At 33.5% G+C, this 8478-nt stretch overlaps 1 pseudogene; it reads right to left on the reverse strand.

Moving 5' to 3' along the window:
• Window positions 1-2995: 2995 nt before the first annotated feature.
• LOC100258389 (uncharacterized) lies at window positions 2996-7438 on the reverse strand (annotated as a pseudogene).
• Window positions 7439-8478: the final 1040 nt, after the last annotated feature.

Raw genomic sequence — 8478 nt, forward strand, 5'->3', positions numbered from 1 at the left:
TATGACGTAGTGATTAAAAATAATTTCCCCACTTCGGGATTAAATTTGACTTAGAAATAACTTAGAGAGTTCAAAGAAATAAGTTTCTTGAATCTAAATACCATAATGTAGTAATTAAAACTTCCTTCTAAAGTTTGATTTATTTTTTTTTTGTAAAAAAATATCTAATTTAAATTGAAAATTTGCATGGGTCTCTTGAAAATTAAGAGAGAAATAAAACTAACAAAAATTTTGAAAATTTAGAAAGATTTAAATACAATGAGTGCATGGTTTTCTTATTATCAATATTTAATATTAAAAGCAAAATGATAAAATAAAAATAAGATATGTAATTCCAATGAATAACATAATTATGAATAGAGTGACACGATATTGTTTTAGGAATAGTATGTAGCATTATTTAAAATATAGTAATATTATAATAAATATTTTACAACTCTATTTGCAATAGTGTTAAACTTCTACATTTAATAATGGAAATATGACTACAACTCGAATTGGATGTGTTAGATTTGTATTCAACTCAATTAATAAACATTCAAACTGAATTTGCATCCAACTCAAGATATTCAAATTGAGAGGTTAAGTTCAATTTAGAAGGAAGTTCTACTTGTTAATAGAAAAAGTTCAAGTAGTTACTAATATCATGGAAATTAATTTTATGTTTTGAAATCATATTTTTATTAAAGATAAAAGATAGTTATGATATTTTTTTAAATTTTAATTAGAGAATGCCCTTGTCTTTACTTTTAAATGTAATATAGATGTAAACAATATTGTATATTTGTTTCAATTAGGCAATTCCTAAGTTCTAATTCAAGGCACTACTCATGTCATGGGGATGTAGCTCAGATGATAGAGTGCTAACTTAGCATGCGAGAGGTGCGGGTAGTCGATCCCATTACGATGCTACCTTGCATCATTCGTAAATGATGAACTCCTACAAAACCAAATAAAATCTCATGATGAGAAAGACAAGTGAGGAAACAGATATTTAGAAATAGGAGAAAAATGTTTTTTATTTTTTTATTTTTTATAACCATGAATATATGCATACATGTTGATAACATGAGTCTATATATAAGTGGATAAAGGGAAAAAAATCTTATTCATTGAGGGCTTTTTAGATAAGTAAAAACTAAAAAGACATTAGTGTCATAAAGGAAATATGAACTAAAAAGACATGACCATTTTATTGAAGGTTTTTTTTTTTTTTTTTTTGTGGGTTATAGAATAATAACATTTTTGTGGAGTTTTTGAGTATAAAATGTTTTAGAAGATGATATTTTTTCAGATGTGATATAGATACTCAAAATTGAAAATAACATCACCATTTGAGTATGCATATCAACTCAAAATCCGATGACCCCTAAAAAATAAATTAGAACTCTTGGACCAGCTAAAGTAGTTTTGAATCAAGACTTAGTGAAAATTTCTCAAATCTCATTCAACCAAAAAAAACAAAAAGATAAAAAAAGGAAAAAAGAAAATGGAATGTCCCTTACATGTTAATCTTAATCTTCACTTTTGAAAATATATAGAAAAATCTAGATCTTTTGACGTGGATACAAAGATAGATATTAAGGTATAGATAAATGAAACCGGGTTATAAGAAAATGAGACCTAAAGGCACACACTTCTTCCATTTGAAAAATATCAAAATTTATAATAAAAATGATTGAATTCTTTAAAATAATTTTAAGGGTTTTTGCTACAAAATGATTAAAATTATTGAAAATTTCTAGTGTTTTTTCTTTCTAATTTTATTTCTTTTGATATCTTCCTCTAAATGTTCTTAACAATTTTTTATTTTTTATTTTGTATAGAATCTAATTTTTTTTTTAATGTTCATAGTACTATGATTGTTTAATTCGGTACATTTTCATAATTAATATTTAAAATTATTTAATATTTTAATAACAATAATAACAATAATAATAAATATCATTAATTATTATAACAATAATATAATATGTTTCTTCTTGCCCCCAACCCGACACAAGTATCTAGCTCGGCCACTATGGAAAAGTTCCATGGAATGACTCCCATGGATGTCATGGATGCATAGCTTTGCGAAATTGTGCATCCAATTAAGCATGATGCATACACATTTAAAACATGTAAGAAATTATATGGAACACCATAAGTACAAATATTTTTTAAGTACGTGGACGTATGAGTTCACAGAATAACTCTATGTCATTGTTTCCTATTTGTATTTAGTGAATTTCATTAATAAAAGGAAAATATTATATAGACAACAAAAATTTAAAGAAAAAAGAACAAAATAGAAAGAGAGATATTTATCAGTCTCCTTTTTATGTCCAAAATAAAAAGAATGTCTCAACAAAGTGCTCCTTTACTAATTATTAAGGTTTTTGAGAAAATAATAAGATGTGACATAACTCTTCTTCGAATCTTAATTTTTGTTTTATTATTTATTTCGTTTTAGCAATTTTTTTATCATCACTCTCTAAAGTCTACCATTGAATAGAGTGAGGGCTTTACTCTTGCTCCCTTGAAGGTCACTACTCCTTTCGGAATAGAGTTACAACCTTCTTCTCTTCCTTAATTAACTTGAAGTTTCCTAACAACTCATTCTCTTGTATGGAGCCAGTGTTGCAGTATAACAACGAGAACACAATTCCTAGTCATTTCAACATGGGTTGCCCACAACCATCTTTTAAGATCCTTGTACCTTAGTAAAGTTTTTCATGCTATTTCCTCAAGAGGGTTCGCCCTACTTAATTACTTCCTCTATAGCCTTTTTGATTTCCTGCTCACACATACCTGCTTGAGTTAATATACTTCGAGTTTCGATTTGCTTTGTGGCTAAAATCTAGTGTGTGTTGTCTTCTCCAACATGATAAAAAAGGCAAAACTATTATTCTCTATGATGTACAAAAATGAAAAGAAAAAGAAGGTCCTGTGCTCACTTTTCTATTTTGTTTTGTTTCTTGACCGGTCATAAAGATAAAGTTTATCCCATTGAAAATGGATATAAAAAAAAGTAGAAGGAACATTACTATGACAACAGAAGATTTTCTTTTCTTTTCTTTTTGATCAGACGTTTCCACGTAAAATAAGAAAAACAGGAGCCAAACCAAACCCCTGGCCATCAAAAGCGTGGCTATTCTAGGAATCAACCAAGGTAAAAAAAAAAATCACCACCAAGCTCAAAAATAGAATGTAAAATCATGAAACCCTAGTCAGCTTCCTCCTTCCAGCGCTGTGCCACCTTTCTAAAAGTAGCCCATATGAGATCAATGTATAATGGTAGCTGGGCTAGAGCAAAAAATGTAGCTGGCAGGCATGTTACCGCATACACTGGGAGTGCAGCAACACTGAGTTCATCTTTGAGCAGAAAGAAGTGGCCTGCGCAGAAAGTAACCAAGATAGACAATATGGATATGAAAAGGGAGGTTAGTCCTATCAAAAGCTTTATGGGCAAGTCTTGCCCAAAATCGCTTTCTTGATGCCTAGATGTGAGAATGGCAAGAAACATGACAGTGGAGGTGACCGAAAAGCAAAGAGCAATAAGTGATGAAACTGCAAAGATATGAAAGGCTGGCTGCTGCTCAAGATTGGGTTTTCCGCTCCCTTCCCTGGTGCCACCTGGTACAGCACTTGATGTGGCGAAGCCCACGGTTGCAATGAGCGTAGCCACCACCGAGCATGAAGTGGCTGTGCTACCCAGCCATTCTTTACCCTTTTGCACCATATCTTTATGGTCGCGTGTGAAAATCTGCTTTGCAGTCTCGTTGAATTTGTTGTGGGAAGGGAAGAAATGTGGCGGCATGGATCTCTTAACATACTGCCATAAAAATGGAAGTACATAAAACGAAAATCATGGTACGCAGCAAAAAAAAAAAAAAAAAACACCAAGTAATTTGATGTCTCATACCTCATACCAGGACTTCCCATTGCATTTGCAATGCAGCACCAGGAATGAGCCAAGGCCGATTATCTGGTACCATGGCAGCAAGATGCAGTACACTGTTCCCATTTCTATCCACTGCCCCAAACACAGTATCTTTCAGAATATTCGTCTTCAGTAAGAGCTCATAGACATGGTGATGCCTATTCTCCACCGCTAATAGCACTACATTCTTCTCCTCCAAGTCAGTGTCATGAATGGCTAAGGGGTAAATTTCAAGGATTTCCTTCACCATTTCCGTGATACCATTCTTTGCTGCAAGTAATATTGGTGTCTCCACTCTTCCCATCTCGTCATTTTTTTCCTCCGTCTCCATACAAAGTTCATCATCCAGTTTTTTGGCAGCTTTGCCTGCTACAATTATTGGATCAGCGCGGAGGCCAGCTTTACCCAGCCTGAGCAGTAGAGCCCAATTAGAATCTGTCACAAGGTTGAAAAGTTGAAACATCATTTAGCCTGAGCTGGATTGTAAATGTGGACTCGATCAGCTGGGCGTACAAACTAATTACTAAGGATTTGGAATATTGTAAACTCTAATTTAACAATTAAAAATCATAAAAAAAAAACAACCTTATGTTGATTAGATGCCTACCAAAACATCACTATTATTTTTTACCTCAATTTTTTTTTTGTTTCTTTTGTTTTTTTTTGTTTTTCACTTCTATATATGCTTTGCTGGGGAGAGAGAGATTACCTTCCTCCGAGCTTCTGTTCCTTTTCTGGTTCTCTTCGAAAGTACCTTCATCTCTTTCTGCTGAAAATTCGAGATCATTAAAAAATAACAAGGTGATTTAAGGTGATTAAATGGTTATGTAAAACAATGTTTTAAAAATCAGACCCGGCCGTTCCATAACTAAAGGCCTCTTGAAAGCCACATGGGTCATTGTGTGGGTGTCATTTTCTTTGAAGATTGTTTTTGTTCATTGCCGATGTGGGAATGGGATTGCTTCAAATGGTTTGTTTTACAAAAATGTAATACATGCGCAGGCTAGGTTTGAACTTTGAAGAGTCCCTTCTGTGGGCAATACGCTAGCATGGGGCCACTAGGCTTTGCATATATGCATATTCAAACTGGCTCATAAATTTAGTTTTTATTTCAATTTTTTTTTCCACTTCTGCATGCTTTGTTGGAGAGGGAAATTACCCTTCTGGGAGCTTCCTTCCTTTGTCGGTATACCTTCATCTCCCTTTCCTTGCTTTCCGTGGTTCTTTCCCAAAACACCTGCATCTGTTGCTGATAAATCATCGTAATTGGGCAGGCCAGTTTCCTCGTCTTGTTCTGGTTTATTTTCCTCTTCACTATCCGTATTATAGTTAGCCATTGTCCTTTGACAATAGAGGGGATTCCATCCAGCTCTATCATAGTCGCATATTTGAGTTCCTTCAAGGTTCAGTAGTTGGTCCATAACCTTAATAGACCAAATGTTTGTTTCTTTCTTCTTCTTTATCTTGTGTATATAACTTAGCCCTTTCAACCATGAATAAAACATGTACAAATAATTAAAACTTACAATTATATTAGCTCTAATGTTAATAACACAAAAGTTTCCGAATGGTAAGGTAAGTAGTGTCCTACCCATCCCCAAGAAGAATAGGATACTCCTCATTGCTTTGTTTAGAAGGCTGAGGATACCCCTTATGAAACCCAAGCAAGTATCATAATTCCTGCTTTCGTCCTTGCGAGCTATAAAAAAAGGTTAAATGAGCATGCTATATTTTGTGAACTAAAAAAACAGGAAAATTTTCAACATGTTCCTATGTTTGAGAAGTTAAGAGGAAGTTTGCTTAATTTTGTCAGAACGCAAGAGAGTCAGTGTACTCATCACCTTCATTGGGGATGATACTGGATTCTTCTTCAACTTCGAGGATCTCAGTCATGAGCTGTGGAGGGTTCTCTTCTTCATATGTGTATTGGAACTTCTTCAAGTTTCTAGTTGATGCTGAAATTGAAAAGTAGCAAGGCCACGACATATATGAGCATTAATAATACAAAGAGGTGTCAAATGGCAGAAATCCTTTTCACACAGTTCTTCTACGGGGCAGGATGGGAGGATTTGAGAAGTCATATGTAAGACCATTTTTTCCGCTCATATATGTATGTGGGTGCATGCCAGTTATGTGCTTTTGAAGCATCAATCTGGTTCATAATGAAATGCGCGCACACACACACCTGTGACTATAAACAAAGTAATGACCTTTACCCACCTGTTCTACAAATCTTGTACCGAAGGGCTGTAAACCAGTTGGGAGATGTGTGAACAAGTACACCTTGCAAAATGAGAAAGGTGTTCAACAGCCTAATATAGTAATTAATATATATTTGAAATGAGCACACATAAAACATAAATTAACCTCCTTGGGAGAAAGATATTAGGGTACGGGGGCTGCTTTCAAACAAAAAATACATGTGCTCTTCCATGGATGATTTATTTGGAATGAGATGGTTACAATGATAAATCAATTTGTCCAATAGGCTGAGGTAGGTTCCACTTCTGAATGCACCAGGCTTGTTTGCCAAGACATGGAGAGGGGTGGCTCCTTTCTCTGTAAAGGTGTTAAAAACATTTGGATGCCGCTCAAGTATTAGAGATGCCAATTCTGTCAAGCAGAGAACCATTAGTGTTCAATTACCAAAAAAATAAATAAATTTAGAAATATAAAAGCATAGATGGACATGATTTTGATTAAACAAGAGAAATGACGACTCAATGGAAATGCTTACTGAAGTGTCCTCCATTGATGGCACAATGAAGAACTGTTTCACCTTTTTTGTTCCGCGTGTCAACATATTTTTCGGTATCCCTACTTAAGAGGCAAAAGAAAGCATCCATCTTACCATGGCGAGCAGCCAGGAAGAGAGGAGTTTCCCCTTCATCATTGAGAACACCTACCAGGCCTGGACGCCGAGAAGGGATGCATTTGCACATTGAAACATTTCCTAGTGATGCTGCCAAATGGAGAGGGGTATTCCCTTGCTTGTTTTTTATTTGTAGAACAACCTCGGGCATTCCAGACCGGAGTAAAATAACCTCAACTAGTTGTTCAACAAACCTTTCTTGGCGATCAGAGACAGCCATATGCAGTGCTGTGTTGCCTCCTCTATTGATCTTTTCCTTGCCCAGCGAGGGCCATCTACGGTACATATTCACCACAGCTTTCCACTTCCCTTGCATGGCATTTTCGAATAGGACTTTCCTTACGTGTTCCTTCTTCCTATTTCCAGGAACTGGTCTTGCTTCCATCTTGGAACAACTAAAAAGATGAAAGATAATAGGTAGCTGCTTACTTTCAACTCTCTCTCACACTGTTGATCATCTGCTTTCTAGTTATAATTAAATTGGAGCAGGATACCTTGCTCCAGATTTGGGATTAGAATTTGAGGAGACCCATAAAAGATCCCCATTGCCATCTCAAAGAGCAACTATATAAAAAAATAAAAAGTAATCAAATCATATTCTTTTGCACCCTTTGGTTTATTCCAAAAAAGAATTCTTGGAACAACTAAAAAGATGAAAGATAATAGGTAGTTGCTTAGTTCAACTCTCTATCACATTGTTGATCATCTGCTTTCTAGCTATAAATAAATTGGAGCAAGATACCTTGCTCCAGATCTGGGATTAGAATTTGAGGAGACCTATAAAAGATTTCCATTGCCATCTCAAAAGAGCAACTGTATAAAAAAAAAGAAAAGTAATCAAATCATATTGTTTTATAATGACATCATCGTGTACAAGATGCCTAGCCCTTTTGTTTTCTCTCCCCCTCTTTGGTTTATTCCAAAAAAGAATTCATTTTTCAAAGCATTGTCATGTAACACAGAAGCAAAATAAATAAAAGCCTAAAAGAAAAAAAAAACTATATTTATAAAGTGATTGTTCTTTTTTTGTTTTTCATATTATAATTATGATACAATACTGAAAAACATTACTAATTTTCTCAATAAAAAAAAGGGTAATAAAAAAGATAAGTGTTATTTTGTATTCATGGAACATGAATAGTAAAAATGACAAGTAAAAGCAAAAATGAAAATCCTCTTTACCAGATAGATAAAGATAACAGAAGTTATATATATATAAAGAATTAGAGAAATAAAGTGATTATGAATAAAGCGATTACAAAGGAAACAATACTAATTGATGGGAAAGTAGTGAGAGATAACATTTTTTTTTTCTTTTTGGTTTTCATATTATTAATTTTTCCTATAAAAAAAACTAAAGTGTAACTTCTTGTATAACATAATTAGAAAGATAGGTATAAAAAAAAAATTAGAAAAGACAAAAAGAATTAGATTAATGGTAATTATTATAAAGCAAACAATTTTAATTTGTGCCAACAAAGAAATGAAATGCTCCTTTGGATTTACTTCCCCGTTTTAAATTTTTAAAAAATATAAAATCATGGTAACTTTTAGGTAAAATAAAGGTGGCCCATAAAAGATCCCCATTGTCATCTCAAAGAGTAAGTATACATGAAAAAAAAAAAAAAGAAGAAAAAAACAAAAAAAGAAAAGTAGTCACATCAAATTGTACTACTATAAAAAT

This window comes from Vitis vinifera, chromosome 7 (genome assembly GCF_030704535.1).
Source record: "Vitis vinifera cultivar Pinot Noir 40024 chromosome 7, ASM3070453v1".
NCBI lineage: Eukaryota > Viridiplantae > Streptophyta > Magnoliopsida > Vitales > Vitaceae > Vitis > Vitis vinifera.